The sequence below is a fragment of the Rattus norvegicus genome, chromosome X (genome assembly GCF_021556685.1).
Source record: "Rattus norvegicus strain SHRSP/BbbUtx chromosome X, alternate assembly SHRSP_T2T, whole genome shotgun sequence".
Classification (NCBI taxonomy): Eukaryota; Metazoa; Chordata; class Mammalia; order Rodentia; family Muridae; genus Rattus; species Rattus norvegicus.
Window position 1 is genome coordinate 145,653,153 of NC_141554.1, and position 22,349 is coordinate 145,675,501.

Below are 22,349 nucleotides of genomic sequence, written 5' to 3' on the forward strand. Positions count from 1 at the left end.
TTGAGTGTGTCTGGTTTGATGTGGAGGTCCTTGATCCACTTGGACTTAAGCTTTGTACAGGGTGATAAGGATGGATCGATCTGCATTCTTCTACATGTTGCCCTCCAGTTGAACCAGCACCATTTGCTGAAAATGCTATCTTTTTTCCATTGGATAGTTTTGGCTCCTTTGTCAAAAATCAAGTGACCATAGGTGTGTGGGTTCATTTCTGGGTCTTCAATTCTATTCCATTGGTCTATCTGTCTGTCTCTGTACCAATACCATGCAGTTTTTATCACTATTGCTCTGTAATACTGCTTGAGTTCAGGGATAGTGATTCCCCCTGAAGTCCTTTTATTGTTGAGGATAGCTTTAGCTATCCTGGGTTTTTTGTTATTCCAGATGAATTTGCAAATTGTTCTGTCTAACTCTTTGAAGAATTGGATTGGTATTTTGATGGGGATTGCATTGAATCTGTAGATTGCTTTTGGTAAAATGGCCATTTTTACCATATTAATCCTGCCAATCCATGAGCATGGGAGATCTTTCCATCTTCTGAGGTCTTCTTCAATTTCTTTCCTCAGTGTCTTGAAGTTCTTATTGTACAGATCTTTTACTTGCTTGGTTAAAGTCACACCGAGGTACTTTATATTATTTGGGTCTATTATGAAAGGTGTCGTTTCCCTAATTTCTTTCTCGGCTTGTTTCTCTTTTGTATAGAGGAAGGCAACTGATTTATTTGAGTTAATTTTATACCCAGCCACTTTGCTGAAGTTGTTTATCAGCTTTAGTAGTTCTCTGGTGGAACTTTTGGGATCACTTAAATATACTATCATGTCATCTGCAAATAGTGATATTTTGACCTCTTCTTTTCCGATCTGTATCCCTTTGATCTCCTTTTGTTGTCTGATTTCTCTGGCTAGAACTTCAAGAACTATATTGAATAAGTAGGGAGAGAGTGGGCAGCCTTGTCTAGTCCCTGATTTTAGTGGGATTGCTTCAAGTTTCTCTCCATTTAGTTTAATGTTAGCAACTGGTTTGCTGTATATGGCTTTTACTATGTTTAGGTATGGGCCTTGAATTCCTATTCTTTCCAGGACTTTTATCATGAAGGGGTGTTGAATTTTGTCAAATGCTTTCTCAGCATCTAATGAAATGATCATGTGGTTCTGTTCTTTCAGTTTGTTTATATAATGGATCACGTTGATGGTTTTCCGTATATTAAACCATCCCTGCATGCCTGGGATGAAGCCTACTTGATCATGGTGGATGATTGTTTTGATGTGCTCTTGAATTCGGTTTGCCAGAATTTTATTGAGTATTTTTGCGTCGATATTCATAAGGGAAATTGGTCTGAAGTTCTCTTTCTTTGTTGTGTCTTTGTGTGGTTTAGGTATAAGAGTAATTGTGGCTTCATAGAAGGAATTCGGTAGGGCTCCATCTGTTTCAATTTTGTGGAATAGTTTGGATAATATTGGTATGAGGTCTTCTATGAAGGTTTGATAGAATTCTGCACTAAACCCGTCTGGACCTGGGCTCTTTTTGGTTGGGAGACCTTTAATGACTGCTTCTATTTCCTTAGGAGTTATGGGGTTGTTTAACTGGTTTATCTGTTCCTGATTTAACTTCGATACCTGGTATCTGTCTAGGAAATTGTCCATTTCCTGAAGATTTTCAAATTTTGTTGAATATAGGTTTTTATAGTAAGATCTGATGATTTTTTGAATTTCCTCTGAATCTGTAGTTATGTCTCCCTTTTCATTTCTGAAATTGTTAATTTGGACACACTCTCTGTGTCCTCTCGTTAGTCTGGCTAAGGGTTTATCTATCTTGTTGATTTTCTCAAAGAACCAACTTTTGGTTCTGTTGATTCTTTCTATGGTCCTTTTTGTTTCTACTTGGTTGATTTCAGCTCTGAGTTTGATTATTTCCTGCCTTCTACTCCTCCTGGGTGTATTTGCTTCTTTTTGTTCTAGAGCTTTTAGGTGTGCTGTCAAGCTGCTGACATATGCTCTTTCCTGTTTCTTTCTGCAGGCACTCAGCGCTATGAGTTTTCCTCTTAGCACAGCTTTCATTGTGTCCCATAAGTTTGAGTATGTTGTATCTTCATTTTCATTAAATTCTAAAAAGTTTTTAATTTCTTTCTTTATTTCTTCCTTGACCAGGTTATCATTGAGTAGAGCATTGTTCAATTTCCACGTATATGTGGGCATTCTTCCCTTATTGTTATTGAAGACCAGTTTTAGGCCGTGGTGGTCCGATAGCACGCATGGGATTATTTCTATCTTTCTGTACCTGTTGAGGCCCGTTTTTTGACCAATTATATGGTCAATTTTGGAGAAAGTACCATGAGGAGCTGAGAAGAAGGTATATCCTTTTGCTGTAGGATAGAATGTTCTATAAATATCCGTTAAGTCCATTTGGCTCATGACTTCTCTTAGTCTGTCTACATCACTGTTTAATTTCTGTTTCCATGATCTGTCCATTGATGAGAGTGGGGTGTTGAAATCTCCCACTATTATTGTGTGAGGTGCAATGTGTGTTTTGAGCTTTAGTAAGGTTTCTTTTACATATGTAGGTGCCCTTGTATTTGGGGCATAGATATTTAGGATTGAGAGTTCATCTTGGTTGATTTTTCCTTTGATGAATATGAAGTGTCCTTCCTTATCTTTTTTGATGACTTTTAGTTGGAAATTGATTTTATTTGATATTAGAATGGCTACTCCAGCTTGCTTCTTCTGACCATTTGCTTGGAAAGTTGTTTTCCAGCCTTTCACTCTGAGGTAGTGTCTGTCTTTGTCTCTGAGGTGTGTTTCCTGTAGGCAGCAGAATGCAGGGTCCTCGTTGCGTATCCAGTTTGTTAATCTATGTCTTTTTATTGGGGAGTTGAGGCCATTGATATTGAGAGATATTAAGGAATAGTGCTTATTGCTTCCCGTTATATTCATATTTGATGTGAGGTTATGTTTGTGTGCTTTCATTCTCTTTGTTTTGTTGCCAAGACGATTAGTTTCTTGCTTCTTCTAGGGTATAGCTTGCCTCCTTATGTTGGGCTTTACCATTTATTATCCTTTGTAGTGCTGGATTTATAGAAAGATATTGTGTAAATTTGGTTTTGTCATGGAATATCTTGGTTTCTCCATCAATGTTAATTGAGAGTTTTGCTGGATACAGTAATCTGGGCTGGCATTTGTGTTCTCTTAGGGTCTGTATAACATCAGTCCAGGATCTTCTGGCCTTCATAGTTTCTGGCGAGAAGTCTGGTGTGATTCTGATAGGTCTCCCTTTATATGTTACTTGACCTTTTTCCCTTACTGCTTTTAATATTCTTTCTTTATTTTGTACGTTTGGTGTTTTGACAATTATGTGACGGGAGGTGTTTCTTTTGTGGTCCAATCTATTTGGAGTTCTGTAGGCTTCCTGTATGTCTATGGGTATCTCTTTTTTTAGGTTAGGGAAGTTTTCTTCTATGATTTTGTTGAAGATATTTACTGGTCCTTTGAGCTGGGAGTCTTCACTCTCTTCTATACCTATTATCCTTAGGTTTGATCTTCTCATTGAGTCCTGGATTTCCTGTATGTTTTGGACCAGTAGCTTTTTCCGCTTTACATTATCTTTGACAGTTGAGTCAATGATTTCTATGGAATCTTCTGCTCCTGAGATTCTCTCTTCCATCTCTTGTATTCTGTTGGTGAAGCTTGTATCTACAGCTCCTTGTCTCTTCTTTTGGTTTTTATATCCAGGGTTGTTTCCATGTGTTCTTTCTTGATTGCTTCTATTTCCATTTTTAATTCCTTCAACTGTTTGATTGTGTTTTCCTGGAATTCTTTCAGGGATTTTTGCGATTCCTCTCTGTAGGCTTTTACTTGTTTATTAATGTTTTCCTGTGCTTCCCTAAGTGTGTTCAGGTCTTTCCTGAAGTCCTCCAGCATCATGATCAAATATGATTTTGAAACTAGATCTTGCTTTTCTGGTGTGTTTGGATATTCCATGTTTGTTTTGGTGGGAGAATTGGGCTCCGATGATGGCATGTAGTCTTGGTTTCTGTTGCTTGGGTTCCTGCGCTTGCCTCTCGCCATCAGATTATCTCTAGTGTTACTTTGTTCTGCTATTTCTGACAGTGGCTAGACTGTCCTATAAGCCTGTGTGTCAGGAGTGCTGTAGACCTGTTTTCCTCTCTTTCAGTCAGTTATGGGGACAGAGTGTTCTGCTTTCGGGCGTGTAGTTTTTCCTCTCTACAGGTCTTCAGCTGTTCCTGTGGGCCTGTGTCTTGAGTTCACCAGGCAGCTTTCTTGCAGCAGAAAATTTGGTCTTACCTGTGGTCCCGAGGCTCAGGTTTGCTCGTGGGGTGCTGTCCAGGGGCTCTCTGCAGCGGCAGCAACCAGGAAGACCTGTGCCGCCCCTTCCGGGAGCTTCAGTGCACCAGGGTTCCAGATGGTCTTTGGCTTTTTCCTCTGGCGTCCGAGATGTGTGTGCAGGGAGCAGTCTCTTCTGGTTTCCCAGGCCTGTCTGCCTCTCTGAAGGTTTAGCTCTCCCTCCCACGGGATTTGGGTGCAGAGAACTGTTTATCCGGTCTGTTTCCTTCAGGGTCCGGTGGTGTCTCCGGCAGGGGTCCTGCCGCTCCTGGGCCCTCCCCCACGGGAGCCCAGAGGCCTTATACAGTTTCCTCTTGGGCCAGGGATGTGGGCAGGGGTGAGCAGTGTTGGTGGTCTCTTCCGCTCTGCAGCCTCAGGAGTGCCCACCTGACCAGGCGGTTGGGTCTCTCTCTCACCGGGTCTGGGAGCAGAGAGCTGCTGCGGGCCGGGATCCGCGGGTGTGGGACTTCCGGTAAACACAGAACGTGCCCGGTTCTAGAGAAATTCTGCTTCCGTGTGTCCCAAGCTCACCAGGCAGCTTTCTTGCAGCAGAAAATTTGGTCTTACCTGTGGTCCCGAGGCTCAAGTTCGCTCGTGTGGTGCTGCCCAGGGGCTCTCTGCAGCGGCAGCAACCAGGAAGACCTGTGCCGCCCCTTCCGGGAGCTTCAGTGCACCAGGGTTCCAGATGGTCTTTGGCTTTTTCCTCTGGCGTCCGAGATGTGTGTGCAGGGAGCAGTCTCTTCTGGTTTCCCAGGCCTGTCTGCCTCTCTGAAGGTTTAGCTCTCCCTCCCACGGGATTTGGGTGCAGAGAACTGTTTATCCGGTCTGTTTCCTTCAGGGTCCGGCGGTGTCTGTGGCAGGGGTCCTGCCGCTTCTGGGCCCTCCCCCACGGGAGCCCAGAGGTCTTATACAGTTTCCTCTTGGGCCAGGGATGTGGGCAGGGGTGAGCAGTGTTGGTGGTCTCTTCCGCTCTGCAGCCTCAGGAGTGCCCACCTGACCAGGCGGTTGGGTCTCTCTCTCACCGGGTCTGGGAGCAGAGAGCTGCTGCGGGCCGGGATCCGCGGGTGTCCATGAGGTTCTTAATAATCGTTGTACTGGATGAAGCTCCCCATGCTCAGTCCAGAGGCTGCTATGCTTTTGATGTTGTAATATTTTTGTTGTTGTTGTTGTTGTTGTTGTTGTTGTTGTTGTTGTTGTTTTGAGACAGTATCATTTTGTGATTCCTGTTTTCCTAGATCTCAGACAGATAACCTCAAGCCAATAGTGATCCTTCAGTCTCATTCCGTCAAGTGGTGATAGTATAGGCCTGAGTCACAGAAGCCAGCTTTTCTCCGCTTTCAGACAGGCTATGGCACAAGCAAGGAACAGCATCAAAAAACACTCTGCTGGACATTAGCCCTCTATTAGATTTTGGGTTAGTGAAGAGTATTTTCCCAGTCTGTAGGTGGCTGATTTGTCCTATTGACAGTGTCTTTTGCCTTACAGAAGCTTTTTAAGTTTCATGAGGTCCCATGTATTAATTGTTGATCTTAGAACCTAAGCCATTGGTATTCAGTTCAGCAAATTTCACCTCCATGCCAAAGAGTTTAAGAGTCTTCCCTACATTCTATTCTGTTAGATTAAGTGTATATGGTTTTAGGTGGAGGTCTTTGATACACTTGGACTTGAGCTTTGTGCAAAGTGATAAATATGAATCTATTTCCATTCTTCTACATACAGACTGACAGTTAGACCAGCATCATTTACTGAAGTTTTTTTTTTTTTTTGATTCCTCTGTATGTTTTTGGCTTCTTTGTCAAAGATCAAGTGTCCATAGGTGTGTGGGTTTATTTCAGGGTCTTTGATTTAATTCTATTGATCGACCTGTCTGTCTTTGTACCAATAACATGTAGTCCTGATTACTATTGCTTTGTAGTACATCTTGAGGTCAGAGATGGTGATTTTCCCCAGAACATCTTTTATTATTGAGAATTGTTTTGGCCATCCTGGATACATCTAATATAGGGCTAATGTACAAAATATATAAAGAACTCAAGAAGTTAACCTCCAAAACCCCAAATAACCTAATTATAAAATGGAGTATAGAGCTAAACAAAGAATTCACAACAGAAGAATCTCGAATGGCTGAGAAGCACCAAAGGAAATGTTTCAAGTCCTTAGTTATCAGGGAAATGCAAATCAAAACAACTATGAGACTCACCTTACATCAATCAGAATGGCTAAGATCAAAAACTCAAGCTACAATATATACTGTCAAGGATGTAAACACTCTTCCATTGCTGGTGGGATTGCAAACTGGTACACTCTGGAAATCAATCTGGCAGTTCCTCAGAAAATTAGAACTAGTTCTACCTGAATACCCAGCTATACCACTCTTATTCGTATACCCCAAAGTTGTCCCACCATAGCATAGGGACATGTGCTCTACTATGTTCATTGTAGCCTTATTTGCAATAGCCAGAAGCTATCCCTCAACCAAAGAATGGATACAGAAAATGTGGTTCATTTACACAATGTAATATTTTTCAGCTATTAAGAATGAGGGCATCATGAATTTTATACGCAAATGGATGGAACTAGAAAATAGCATCCTGAGTGAGGTAACCGAAACCCAAAAGACATGCATGGTATATGTTGGGACAGAAATCGTGGCTAGGGTCCAGACAAACCACACCAGACCAACACGGTCTCATGTGAAGGATGTTTATTGGAATGGTGGAGACAAGGGGGGGGTTGTAAGAGAGGGAGAAGAGAGAGAGAGAGAGAGAGAGAGAGAGAGAGAGAGAAGTAGAGGAGAAGCGGGCCATGAACATGTGGAGAGAAGGGGGGAGGTGAATGGGGAGAGAGGGGACAGAGGGGAAGAGGGGAAGAGCAAGAGAGAGCAAGAGCAAGGGCAAGAGAAGAGCAAGAAAGAGTAAGGAAGGGACAAGCAGCCCCTTTTATAGTGTCAGACATGCCTGGCTTTTGCCAGGTAATTGTGGAGGTGGAGCTTAGACAGAATGTTAACAGTATGTACTCACTGATAAGTGGATATTAGCCAAAAAGTACAGAGTACCTAGGATACAACCCACAGACCATAAGAAGTGTAAGAAGCAGAAAGGCCCATGTGAGGATGCTGCCATCCCACTTACAGAGGGGAAGGAAATAATCACAGGAGGAAGAGGGAGAGAGGAATCTGGGTGGGAAAGGGAAGGGGGAGGGGAAAACAGGAACAGAAACAGGTATAGGCTGGGACAGATAGGAAAGAAGCCCAGAGGTCAAGAAGAACGAATAAAGGAATATGCAGCCTTGGGGGCAGGAGGTAGGGGGGACCCTATAGAAAGTACCAGAGATGCAGGAGGTGACAGACTCTCAGGACTCAGTGGGGTTGACACTAGCCAAAATGTCAAACAATGGGGAGAGGGAACTCCAAGAGTCCACCTCCAGTAGATAGATCAGGCCTCAAGTGGAAAAACAGGTTACTAACCAAAAGTCAAAATTTCTGACCCAGAACTGTTCTTGTGGAAAAGAACTATAGGGACAAAAATGGAGAAGAGACTGAGGGAAAGGCAGTCCAATGACTGGTATAACTTGGAGTCCATCTCATGGCAGGACACCAAGGCCTGACACGATTACTGATGTTATTATGATGTGCTTACAGACAGGAGCCTAGTCTGGTGGTCCTCTGAGAGGACCTACCAGCAGCTGACTGAGACAGATGCAAATACTTATACCCAACCATTGGACTGAAGTCTGGGACTCTTATGGTTGAATTTTGTGGAAGGTTTGATGGAGCTGAAGGGGTGGGCTACCTCAAAGGAAGATCAGCAGTCTCAACTAACTTGCACCCCAGAAAGTTCACAGAGATTGAGTCACCAAAGCAGCATACATGGGCTGGTCTGAGGCCCCAGGCACATATGTAGCAGAGGACTGCCTGGTCTAACCTCACTGTGAGAAGATGTGCCTAATCCTGGAGAGACTTGAGGCCCCTGGGAAGGGGGAGGTCAGGTGGGGAGAGTACCCTCTCTGATGCAAGGTAGAGGAGAAATGGGATGAGGAACTGTGGGAGGGGGGACCAGGAGAGGGGCAATGGCTAGAATGTAAATAAAATAAAAAAAATACGCTGTTGGTTCAGTTACGCTTTCTAAGCTTTGATCTCTTCTGTCTTCTTGCTGTAAGAAGTAAGAAGTAGAGAAAAACAAAACCACAGTCCAGTAACAATTACAAAACACACTCTCTCTCTCTCTCTCTCTCTCTCTCTCTCTCTCTCTCTCTCTCTCTCTCTCTCTCTCCTTGTAAGAAACAGTAGCAAATTAATTTATGCTCTATTGTCTGTTGTGCTAAGTCCTATGGGATCCCAGAAAAAATTGATCTTGTTTCTTTTCTTTACAAGAGGTTAATGGTTTTCTATCTTCTTAATGCTGTAACCCATAGATACAGTTCTTCATGTTTTGGTGAACCCCACAACTATAAAATTATTTTTGTTGCTACTTCATAACTGTAATTTTGCTAATTTTTTTTTTTGCCAGAGCTCTGGAGCTCTGGGTCTTTCTTAAAAGTCATCAAGGGGAAGGAGTTTTGGCAGGGGCAAGACTTGGTCTTGCAAGTAATTAGGGTTGCTTTTTTATTTAATAAGAACTTTTACCTCTCTTGATTTTAAGTTACTCTGAAGCCAGAAGCTGCAAGCCTGTGGTTGAATTAGCACCTGTCTATTGACAGCAGGGGATTAAGTAAAGAGGTCCTATGTTATTTTCTCCACAGGCCTTCAATGCAAGCTTTATAAGGCTGGGAGTTTATTCACTTCCTTGTCAGGTAGGGAGAATTGCTAGCAGGAAGGGGAAAAAAAGACACTTTAAAAATTGATTCTAATCTTTATTTCTAAGGGAAAATAAAAGGGGAAAATATCAGATTATATGCTCTCTAAATTTCTAAGTTGCTTTCTTAATTTCTACACTGTTTTCTCAATTTCTAAGTTACTCTACTCTGCTGTCCTCCTTCCTCCTCCTAATTCTGCTCTCCACTTCTCTTTCATGTCTCGCTCTCTTCTGCTGCTCTGACATAATGCCAGGTAATGTAATCATTCCTAGTTATTTGTATCTTTTCTAGGGGAATAGATTACACGGGGTTTTCAAGCATTTTTTTCAAAAGTTCACTAAATGTTCAAACATGTATTCAAGTCATATATTGAATAAGAAGTTTACAACGGAGATGTGTATGTGCTTTTCCACTAAGGATAGTTATTTAAATAGACATTTATTTTCTGGACTGGCTCCACAGGTTCATTGAGAGTCAAAAATCACAATTTTTGTGACTAAGTTATCATTCAAGTTTTATATACATAAATCCAGTCAATATTTTATCTTCTGTCTTTGCACCTATAACAAATCATTAGTTCCCTTTAATGACATTTGGTTAATCATCTTGCAACCTCTTGGAATTTTTCTAAGTTGTAAATGCCTGTTTTCTTTTTCAGAAGCAATTAACTCATGGCACTTGAAGACTGGCAGAGGTCTCATTACAGTATTCATATCAGAAAGGACTTTAATAGCAGTCCTGTTATAAAGGGCTTAACATTTACTAGTATAATTTTAGGAATTCATACAGGATCATCATTAAGAATTAGGAAATCATGTATTTTTCTTTAGAGCATCGCTAGAAAACATCACATTTTCGTTGATCTTTAGAAATCTGCCCAATAGGGTGGGCTAGTGCCCAGTGATTGTTATGTAAATTTAATAATAACAGGAAAGGTATATCAGCTGCAAGAATCAATCCTGAGGTGAAGTTTCTTGGGGAACTTGCCTCATAGAGCTCACCCATCGCAGACCATGCATAAACCATCTCCAGGAAAGCTAGCTGCTAGGCTTAGCCTGTCCTAGATGGTTCCTGAGGTTTTGAATTATAATTAAATATCTCTGAAGATAGAGGTTTGTTAAAGGATTTGCAACTCACAGGTTGAGAACTGCTGTTCTTTCTGAAGAGATGAAATGTGAAGTGATCACCTGTTTTAAAGTTTCAATAAGTTAATTACCCCTTTGGTAAAATTATGAATTATTCATCCTTTAAAATAGGCCACAATGAAAGTAAAGTTTCAGAATATCAAATCTAATCCACAGCTCCATCACTGTGTTGTCAGCATTCACACAAGCATAACCACTATGTCCTAATACCCCAAATGGGACAGCATCTTTTCAATTTTTAACATGTTTTATTAATTCTTTGAGAATTTTATATGTTGTATGTTGGTCATAACAACCCCATCTTTACCTTCTCACAGTACTCCAGTCCACACCACCCATCCGGTACAATTAGAACTGGTTATATGCTTCGGATATGAGGTTCTCCAGTAGGACATATTCTATCTTCTGGGTGCCACATCTTAATTAAAAACACTGAAATGAAAACACAAAAAATATCATTCTATTTCATCCAACAGCCATCCATTATAAGTAACTCCTCAGCCAGGGTTAAGACTTAGTGACCCTGCTCTCCACACCTTCATATGGGTATTTTGTCGGACTTGAATGTGCACAGGTCTTATATGAATGTTGTCATAAATACTGAGTTCATATATGCAGCAGCTCTTGTATCTGGAAACTACCCTTCCATTGTCATCTAATTCCTCTGGCTTTTTTTTGGATCTTTCTGCTTCCTCTTACACAATGATTGCAGAGCCTTGAAAGGCTGAGCACTCCACACTCTCTTCTTCTCTGAACATTTACAAGTTGTAGGTCTCTGTGTTAATAGCCATCTACAGTAAAAAAGAAGCTTCTCTGATGAGGGCTGAGAGATGAGTTGAATAACGGGTATAATGATTACTTATTAGTAGTTGCTTTGATTTTATGCCTGTTTAGCACGATTATAGCAGTAGATTTTTCTCCTAGCACCAAAACTCTGTCTCGACATAGGTTTTTGGCCCGATAATGGTGTCAGGTATTTATTTGATTCTGTGGAGTAGAACCTAAATCCCATCAGAATTGGGATGTTTCCTCCCATGGTGTTCAGGCCACTATTATGTCACTATTAAAAAGTGGCTCTCTTTCCAAGCTGGTCAGTATTGTACCTCCCAAGGTTCACATCTGGTCCATCCTCATCCCAAGGTTCACATCTGGTTCATCCTCCGGGAGCCTGCAGAGCATCTTTCAGCATTTTAGCTAATAGAGAAGAAGCTTTCAGGTCCATGCTAACTTAATTTAAGCATGCTTCATGACTGGAGCATGTACCTTCAGCAACAGTGTCTTACTGTTAAGGTCTGGAGTATAACCAAGGGTTGTGGAAAAAACTGTGATATTTGGCAGTCTACAGGACCCTATTGAACAACAACTCAAGAAAAGATAGCCTAGTCCCCTCTTTTTTTTTTTTTTAGTTCTTAATAGGGATATCATTGCCTGTTAAAGGGTAATGTCATCTTAAAAACAAAAAGAAAGAAAAAAGAAAAACAAAACCCAAACACATAAGAGGAATGCTACTTCCTGGTATTTAGCATGTATTGATCCTGAACTAGCCAATGATTATATCACTCCGGCAATTGTCTGTTTAGTACATGTATTTATCATCAAAATAATGTTTGTGTTTGTTTACTGTAAGGCAGGTACTGTGTTGTGTGCTTTACTTGTATTTATTTGATTTCCATAAATGCCATTTTGTGGCTGGAACTTGTACTATTAATCTTACACATGAGGATACTGAAAGTTAGATAAAGGAATTTACTTGTGAAATGTCATGTATCACTTAAGCTAGAGATCTAAGATATGAAAATGTATCAGTGTGACTCCTACATGAAGTTACCCTTTACTTTACTGTCTCCCAAGCAATTTTATCTTATCAACTAAATTAGATATAGGTTCAAATCCCTCAGTCTATCTTTAACTCTAGAGTCAATCTGTCACCTCCTATTGAGATTATGGACAAATTACTTCAATTCATTACCCTCAATATCCTTGCCTGTAAAATGGGAATAGTATCACTTAATATATAGTTGGTGGTAGATAAGATGAATTTATGTATGCAAAATATTTAATGTAACATTTAGCACATTGTAAATATTAAGAAAATGACACAGGGAATACTACTATTGAACAAAATTTGAGTGTACCATGAAGAATATTGTACCTTTTGAGATGGCACCCAGATCATGATAGCTTATCAGATCATGTTTCTCCATTTATACAGAAATTACCTTTCATGCTCAGCACCAGTACAATAAATTTACTAGTTCTTCTGTAAGGATGGATAATCCTCTTCAAAACTTCAGCAACTTATTACTGTTTTAAATCTATAGACATTATGTAGAAGTTACTACATGTTTTAACATTATGTGAGCAGTGAGAACATTAAAATAAAACTGTGAGATAGTCATCTTGCATTCACGAAGCCAATTGTCCAATAAAGAGAAATATCCGTTGAGAGTACTGAGTAGCATGTAATTGAGTATTCAGTACTACAGTAATTACACGGAGAGGCATAGATGTAGGAAGATGTATAAAAGGTAAATTATAATTCACATCTGAGCCATTTATAACAATATATATTCCTAAAGCACGAAAGAGGTGCAGCATTGTTTCTCCGTTAGTTACTCTTACCATTTCATTTCTGTACTTGCTGTTGTTTTTCTCCTTCCCCCCAGTTCTCATCTCTACTGGGATTGAACTTCATTTTCCTTTTGTGTCCCAATTTTGTATCCTCTCAGTCTCTACCACTCGAATTATTTCCCATAATGTAAATAGTCTTGTCATCGTGTCTGAATCTGCAAGATTCCCCAAACACCACAGAAAATCTATAGCTGCTAAGCATCTGACAAAGAAATGTAGCTATGCCACAGTGTTCATCTTTCCTCTTTGCTTTAAGACCAACGGTACCTAAATGTGGAAGCTCTATAGGTAAATGATAACAAGGCTTACTGTTGATTGTCCATCCTGTAGACCAGGTTGGGTAATATGGTACATATAATAACTGTATGAAAATTATTGTATACTTTTGAATACTTACAGTATTCTCTTTGTCTTACTGAAGCAGCCATTAAATACCGCAGAGTGTAATTTCATATATATATACATATATATATGAATAATGATAGAATATATACTTTAAGGTACAGGAGTATATCCAGTAAGAGTTGGGGATAAGGAAAATATAGCAGAGATGAATGATGAGAAGGTGATCTATGTTGGACTATGCCTCTCCCTCAAATTTATGTGTTAATAACCCAACCCCAGAAATTGGTCTTATACTAATTGCATTTTTTTGCAGACAGGACTAATGAAGGCAAGATTGTACTTGACCAAAGATAGGCATAAATCTGATACAATTTCCTCATATATAAGGATAGATTTCAGCATACATTTGCATTGATACAATGTAAATTTTACAATTGTAAAATTGCAGTAAAAACGACAAAACTGCTATGATTTTGGAGATAAGCCTAGAGTAAATTTATCCTTGGAGGGTCTCAAAATCTCCCAACACTGCTACAGCTTTGATCTCTAATATTTAATATCCAGAGGCAGCAGGCAATACATATCTATTGTTTAAATCATCCAGTTTTAAGTATTTTGTTACTGAAACACAAAGAAACTAATACTACTACAGGGGCCAACAGAGTATTTAAGCTCCTCGGAGACATTAATGTTCATATCTCTTTATAGTCTCTTCTCCCTATATCCAATGTCCATCTGAAGACATTGCCTCTTTTAGACAAAATCTAGTTGTGATGTTTAACATTATTCCTCAACTTGACTGAAAGCCACAAGATGCCCAGTTAGGTATTAAATATCACTTCTGAATATGACTGTGTGAGTGCTTTTGTAATAGAGTAACATTTGAATCTCTGAACTCAGTAAAACAGATTCTCATTTTCAATGCTACAGGACATCTAATCCATTGAGAGTCCTTTATATAACAAGGTGGCAGAAGGAGAATTTACTCTGCTTACGATGAGACATTTTGCTTCCAGTAAAATTAGTCATTAGAACTTCTAGCTTTCTGCCTTTCAGACCTACAACAGGACTTATGGCATGATTTTCCCATAACTTGTCCCAAAATTCCGGAACAACTGGATTCAGAATGAATTACATTACCATTTATTTTTGGACGTCAACTTTGCAGAGGGCAGACAGATTGTGAGAAACCATAGCATCAATAACCATGTTAAATGCCTTAATAAATGAATCACTCCTAGATCTAGGCAGTATAAACAGATATCTGTCTGCCCTTTATTCTGCTTCTTTAGGCAGCCATTATTAATATACATGCAACAGTTCTCCAGACACTAGCAAATTCCTAGAAGATGACAGTAGACTCTTAATTCTTCTTCTTAACTATGATATATAGATCCACTACTTGAATCATTGTGCAGGGAATAGCTGTTTCGAGACCCCTGGTCCCAAACTATCCCATATGATTGTATATAGACACACTTCAGAAAAAACCCACAAGCCAGATCTCACATTATCTGTTGGTGATTTTCACTGAAAGAACAAGATGGAAATGGGAAATTTACAGTAAAGACACATTCCTAGTCTCTGAAGTATCTGCTAAAAGATACTGAATTCATTATCCTTTAGCACTTTGGCACTAAGGGTGACATTATATTGTGAGTGATGAAGACAGAAGCCTGCCAGGAATTGAAGATAGCTACAAATCATGATAATAAGTTTTTCATTGTAAAAATAATGAAGGTTAAAGAACAAGTTCATAAAGAGTAACAAGGCAAGAAAAATGCTTATTCAAACTCCGGGTCCTATCCACACCCCCACAGACTTACTTAGGGACTTTCAGTAATGCTTAGTCTTCTTTTAAGTTACAGCAATTTTTATTCTGAACATAACTCCTGCATAATGAACAAACGAGCCTTTTGTGATGAATTGGGCTGTATTTGCATTCTCTAACAATGAGGCCAACACTTTTTTCCATATAGAGCCAGGAAGTAATAATGTAGTTTCTGTTACAACTACTCATGTGTGCTATTGTTGTGGAAAAGTGACTATACATTCGCCATAAACTGACACCCATGTTTGTGTCAATGGAAAGTTGTGATTTTAATTGAAAATGGGATTTTTTTCATACAATTTATCCTGATAACATTTTCACCAGTTTAGCGAATGGACTACCATTTGTAGAGATCTTGTATAGATAGCATAAAGGGGCTGATATTTGGCTGCTTGGCCTTTGAAACCATATTCCTAATTTCAAAGCTTTGGTGTTCAGATTTTTCCTGGGAAATGTCATTTTAGGGTCTACATGGCTTTTCACTTTATCATCAAACAGAAAAGAGAAATAAATAAGTCTGTCTCATGATCTCTTTTTAGAGCTTCATATTGTCAACTCTGGATTAAATTAATGCCAACCTGTGACCTTTACATTGCTTCTTTTAGAGCATATATGCTCATAAATTTCATCATGAAGAACAAAGAAGAGATTGCCACAGGGTGACTCCTTCAATGATGAAATGATGTTGAAAGAACAGGACGAGACTGTGTCTGGCGTCCTTGCTACTTATCCCTGTCTCTGTCCTTGACAGGCTCAGTACCCACTCACAGTCATCTCAATTCTCTAGTGTAATAACTCCTTCCATGCCCAGTTTATGTGACTGTTGCAAGAATAAAGTCAAAAGATCACAATGAGAAACGTGAAGGCGTTTTGCAAAAGGTTGAATTAAAGCTAAATTCAGCTTTATGGAAAAGAATCATTATTATTGTTATAAATCTTTTCCCAAGGAGGGCAGAAAAAAGAGAGAGAGAGAGGTGTCCTCTGCATAGCTAGAGAACTTACAACTGGTAACAGAATACAAAATCCTCATGGTGTTGCAGAGGCAGGGCAAGGGAGGGCAGAGAACTTCAGACAAAGCTGGGGCACTTCCGAGCATTCCCCTTAGACTGCCTGGTTGTTGTGTCATTTATATCTAAATTGATTCTTTCCCTCTTAGTTGTTTCCTGGCAAGTTTATTGGAAATAACAGGTGCTCATTATTGAATTCTCTTGTTTGTTTTCTCCTAGATCTATAAAGTCAGTACCAAGCAGCCAGAATTCTTGGACACTAAAGTAAGTGATTTATTTATCTATAGTTATCTATTGTATCATGTGAGATAGGCTTTACTTCTGTGTCTTAAAACTGCTTTGAATTTTAAAGGCCTTATTTTATTGTAAAAACAAATAGAAGTAGCTACTCTGAGAAACTTAGATGTGACAGAAAGGAACAGTTCTCTGATTGAAAAGTCTAAATGTCAGTGCTTTTGAAAAAACACAGGAAAACATACAGAGTCAGGGTGCAGGCTGAGAGGCCAGACTTCATAACATCTCATGGGGAAATGTTTTTTGGCTTTGAGCCTGGAGTGTGAGGACTGTTTTGTCCAGTGGTAGGTGCGGTGTAGTCATACATGAGGGCTGGTTTGGATATAGGATCGGTCAATAAGGTGCTATGTAATGTTAGTTAAGGTAATTATTCACTTGTGAATTTTGTCTTCTCTAGAAAATAAAGTAATCTTTAATGTGATGTGCTCTAAAGATTCTCCTCCATCCACTGTATACAGAATGGGAATTTAAGGACCTGGCTCATAAACCAGTAAAGCCTAGTGTGGAGCTTAACACTCGTCAACCTCAGCAAACACTGGGATGCTGCTGTAAGATAGGAATTGGGAGGAAAATGTTCACAAAGTTTCTAGCCATTGACTTCTTTTATTTCGCAGAATGCACACAATTTCTTTCTTTCATGTCTAGGAGAGTGCAGAGGGACTTCGATGGTGTTTTTTTCAATTGGTATTTCAGATCAATTTCTTATATTGTCTACATTTCATTTTGATGTTAAAATATTTGCCTAGAAACAAATTTTGCATGGTACTGAGCATGAAATTTTAGAATGCATTTAGAAGATAGTTTTGACTATAGATTATGGAAAGCAATTTTAAAACCAGGATAACCTAACCTTGTAGCCTCATCAGAGGCCTTTAATTCCAAACTGGTTCTGCCTATAGGTTGAGTCTAGAAAGGTAGAGTTTCTGGAAAGAAAATAAAGACATGTGAAAGGCTTTCTCCAGAGAAAGAGAAAGAAGATTGGGCTCCAGAAAACACAGGAAGTAAAAGAAACATTTACAGTAGCGTGGAAGTGTTCAAAGGCTCGGGCGTCTAGGATTCATTGTAGTGGATGGGAAAATGAGGTCTAGTGATGGTGCGCTGAGCCCCAGGACAGGTGCAAAGTTCTGCTGGCACTACTCTACAGCTGTGAGTGCTGAGCATCTGTTTACTATCATACCTAACTTGCAGTGCCTACTTTTTTCCCATTCTGCAGACATAGAGATAATTTAGATCTGGCCTCTACTCTTCACGGTTCATAGCTCAGTGAACGTGCTATTTTCATAAATGGCTAGTTAAAATATCTTTGGGTCATGTGCGATGCACAATCCCAGCACTGTAGAGGCTGAGGCAGAGGATCATAAATTTGGGGGCCAGCTTGTTATAAACAGAAAGCTTGAGACCGAATTGGGCTATATCATGAGAACCTGCATTAAAGGGGCAGAATTAAATCATAGTTGAAGACACTGTTCTAGTCTCTTTGCCCAGTTTAGAATGTGACAAAATATTTTTGTTGTGGTCTTGACAAGTGATTCAGAAAGAGATAGAGATAGAGATAGAGATAGAGATAGAGATCGAGGGAGAGAGAGAGAGAGAGAGAGAGAGAGAGAGAGAGAGAGAGAGCGAGCTAAAAGAAGGGGTACTAGACTGTAACTTGGATGAGAGGATACAAAGAAGAAAAAGGGATGGCATTCAGACTTGATTGAGAAGGTGAGTGAATGGCAATGCCGTTCAGGGTGGGGCATCCTAGGAATATTGACTACGTGTGGAAAACATGGAGTAGGTGTGCATCTCTAGAAATAGCCAGCGGAGGTGTTTGTGGCACAAATCCTTCTGTTTTCAACTTCAATTTTTGACCTTGAAGAGGTTGTTTCTCACATATCCTGAGGGGAAAGAACTTGATTCTTTTTCAGGGAATGGTTTATAGTCTGACATCCCGAGCTTTAACTCAGATCTGTGTGTACTAATTACAGTCTAGTTTTTCCATCCTTACGAAGTCCAACGCTTTGCTAATGCTCTTAGGGTTCTAAAATGATGAAAACAAACAAACAAAAAAAGCAGATGAGTGAACGTTCGACTAGTGTCAGCCCATATTTATAAAGTTCTGCCTTATCCATGCCTACCTGAAATTTTAAGATTGTCATTCTCTTAAGGAACCTTTTTGAACGCCATTGTGACAATTAAGTTCAGGCAGAATGAGGCCACATCTCCAGATGTTTTATCAGGCAGCAAGATGTAAAGTGACAAGTACTTCTGTCTGGCATCTCTTCTTGATGCTTTCTTTAGGGCTGAAAGCTTGAGACTTTATTATGTTGGAGTCAATATAGAAGGAATACTGGACTCGTAGTCAGCAAACACCTATTTTACTTTATTGTTTAGTAGCCAGATGACTCTAGTGTAGACAGTCCCTGTAGCTGTAAAGTGATGAGTTAAAGTAATAGTAGTTCCATCTCTGTCAGCCCCAGAGTTCTAGAAAAATACACATAGGGAAGAACTGCGCACAGATGACTACTACAAATTATTCTGAAATGGGCCGAAAGGAAACAATGACTGCTCAACAGCTCTGATGCAGAGATCTTTGAAGGAGCATTAACTGATAGATGAAAGGGCAATTAGAGCAGATTATTGTTCATCAAGCATGTGCCTATCCTAGAAATTAGCCCAGTGCTTTTCTCCCCAAAGGTACTGTCCTAAGTCATACAGATGCAGTTCTGAGATGGAGATAGTCCTGTGTGTTTTTTTTTCTAAAGAGAAAACCATTTGACCTGAGGTTAGCCCAAGAGTGTTGGCTTATTGGACTCCGCTAAAGCCAGAGGTAGCTGTAGACCAAGATAATGCTTTCAAGCTTAGCTATGTAGGGAGTGAAGCAAGGTCTGTGGCAGTCCATATTATCCCTTCAAATTATCTTTCCCATTTGCTGCAAATAGAGAGAAATGTACCCATAATGCATTGGAGTACTGGGACTACTTCTCAAACAGCAAGCACAGCCTTTCCAGTTTCACAAAAGAAGAAGCTGACATAGGCAATGCCTCTGCAGTGTGGCTAGGTACTGTAGAAGGTAATTGGCTCCACTAGGATTGTGGTGAGAGTTCACCTCATCTCTGCACTCTAAGCATCTCTGTCACAGTCAATCAAGAGCCACAAACTAACACAGCCAAATGCAAAGAAAAGATGGGAAAATATACAGTGATTGATGAAGGATTACAGATGTGGGGCTTATGCCCCATAATCAGCCCCTTTTTGGCTCCCTTTCAGAGTGGATCTAGTTACTGACAGTGTTATTCATGGCTTGTGATGACTACACCCATTGAGCATAAGGACGTGAGTGTTCTAGGTCCTGCTTCTCCTCAAGTTCTAGGATCAGAATACTCTTTTCTAGAAAGTTCCAAAGAAGAGATATCAAGAGATCTGGTAGAGACACATTAGATCTTGAGTCTGGGAAGTTTTTCAGGTCCCAATATATTGATGGCAAAATTAAACTTCAAAGTCAGTTTACCTTGGTGGAACAATCAACCATAGATCCCTTTTATGGATGGTTCCCAACTAGAGATAGCACTAGTCCCCTACCCCATCCTGAGTTCTCTTCATACAGGGGACTTTTGGAAATGTGTGAAGACGTTTTAACCTGTTAAAATCCTTGAGGTCCTGCTGGCATTAATAATCAAGAAACTTCAGTGCAGTAAAAAGTCCTGTATTTGGGAAATGACAACTCTGATCTACCAAGGGCCATTGTAGATCCATACCTGGCTGTGCTCATTTACAAAATTGTGAGGTTAATGTCTTATCTTACCCCATCCTTTTCTAACAAGAAAGAAATGGGACAGGAAGGAGGGCAACAGACATTAAATCTAGTCTTTACTCTGGCATTGTACCCTTGTACAATGTTATATAAACTGCCTCATTGCCCTCAGTTTCTGAGTTGGTAAACAGAGAGTTAAAGCTGCAATGAGTGTCAGAAACTAACACAATTCAACATTTTGTGTTCAGTCCTTTTAGATCATTAGAGTATCTGGTCAGCAGATCATTAAGAACTCCAGTTTCTGAACCCTGCCACAGATCTTCTAAGTCAGAGTCTAGGAAAATGGGATCCATGCTTACAGCCAACTCCACACGCTCACAGTGAATCCGGAGAAAGAAAAATAAAACATTAGAAACCATAGTTCAGATATCCAGAACGAGTGAACCATATGTGGGCCAGCATTTTCAGAGTATAAAGAAAATGCTTTCCTTTTTTATTTCAGAACTAAATCAGCATTCATATAATAGAAGGCCTCTCCACAGGACTTTCCTGGTACTGCATGCAAAGTCTCCGTGCAGAGTATTAGGTCATATTGTCAAGCTTGTGTACCGACAAGGGGCCAGAATCTGCTGGAGGTTTCGTGGTAGTGGAGCAAGAGGGTCTCAGAGGTAGCGGTGTGACTTTTCCAGGTGTCAAGACTTTGGTAACTTAGAGGTGTCAGGCTGCTCTTAGAATAGTTGCCTACCAAACCCATGCCTTCTCTAGTAGCTGCCTATAACAGAGCTGAAAGCTCAGGCCTCATGTTCCAATTCATGCTAAAGAGAGAGCACTTCTTTTCAGTCTTAGCTTTGTCTCCATAGTCTGTGTCCTCAGTACAACTCCAACATTTACCTATTTATTTCACTACAATGGATAGAGGTGACATACTGAATGCAATACACCTGCAGAGAATTGATAGCTCCCCTGGGTTTGGCCCATAGAGTTCTTTGCTCTTCTCTCCACCAACCAAAAGGTGAAAGCATCTATCAGTATTCAAAGCCCCAGAGGCAGACTGAAATGCACCTTAGAATAGATTGAGGAAGGTAGCTCCTTTGGCTTAGAAATGAATGAATAATAAAGTGTCAAACAGATTGCTTTTCTTTGTGTGGGAAAGATGCAAGTGTGTGTTCCAGGGAAGCGTTGGAGATTTATTAGCTGGCATTGTAGATGACCTTCCAGCAGACAGACCATCAGTAATCACCCTTTTTACATAATGCAAAGCGTGTGGACCCCAGTTTCTTCAGGGAATCGTAGGCTCTCTAGTGCCTTGGAGAGAATAAATGGAAATCAACTACTGAGCATAAGCCAGTCCCCCCATTTATTGTATACTCTTCGCCAACAGAATATAGGCACTTCCAAATAAAACTTTACACATCAACATGTCTATGGCATTAAAAACATTAAAATTAAAAAATCCTTTCCATAGCCTTCATCAGGTAGAGAAGAAATTAATGATAAAGTCATGTTTGAAGTTTGGGCCTCAGTTTCTGCTCAGAATAAATGTTGAAACCTGCAAATATCCACGATCCAACAGTTTGAAGTGAAGATTTAATTACTGGTAATTAATTTATCGAGCACTTTGCAAAGATCGAACCAAAGGCTAGAAGACAATGTGCTGTCAATAAGGAGGGGGCATTTTATATCTGTTAGAAAGCCTGCTGGGTATTAATCTGCCCTGACAGGAAGAAAACAGTTTGGTACCTGACAGAGTTGATAAATGTGACAAATGTAGGCCCCACATTTTAAAATCAATATGGAATGTTATTTTGGAGCGAACCAGCATCAAGCCAGCATACCAAACTAAATTGCTAACAAGAAGCATGGAGACTAATTGTTTAAATGAATTCCAAGAGGCAGACAACAATTATAAGAGGGGAGATAGAGCAAGAGCATGCCGATAAAAGGAAAATGGCTTTCGCTTGCTTCAGACACACTTTTCTCTAATTAAAAGGATCTTTGGAATGGAAAAAGGGCCTGTTATGGCAGAGCACTCAGAAAATGCAGGCAAGAAATGAGCAAGTGTTCATTAAGCTCTCTGTATGGCCAGTGTGCAATTTGGACCTCAAAGTGTACACTATAAATCAGAAGCGTACACTGCTATGGAGCACTTGGAAGATGCCAGGATCTTTTAGGGCAGATACTCCCAGCCATGCCTTCTGTTTTGCCTGGATCTATTTGTTTACTCAACATTTA

General features: G+C 40.0%; 1 protein-coding gene across 2 annotated transcripts in view; it reads left to right on the top strand.

The window, feature by feature from the left end:
- Magea13 (MAGE family member A13) overlaps positions 1-22,349 on the top strand; it is a 561,998-nt gene that overhangs the window by 325,847 nt on the left and 213,802 nt on the right. For both annotated transcript variants that reach the window (XM_087599680.1, XM_087599679.1), the window contains exon 3: positions 16,307-16,351. The gene's annotated coding sequence lies outside the window, so the exon portion shown is untranslated. The remainder of the gene's footprint in view (positions 1-16,306; positions 16,352-22,349) is intronic.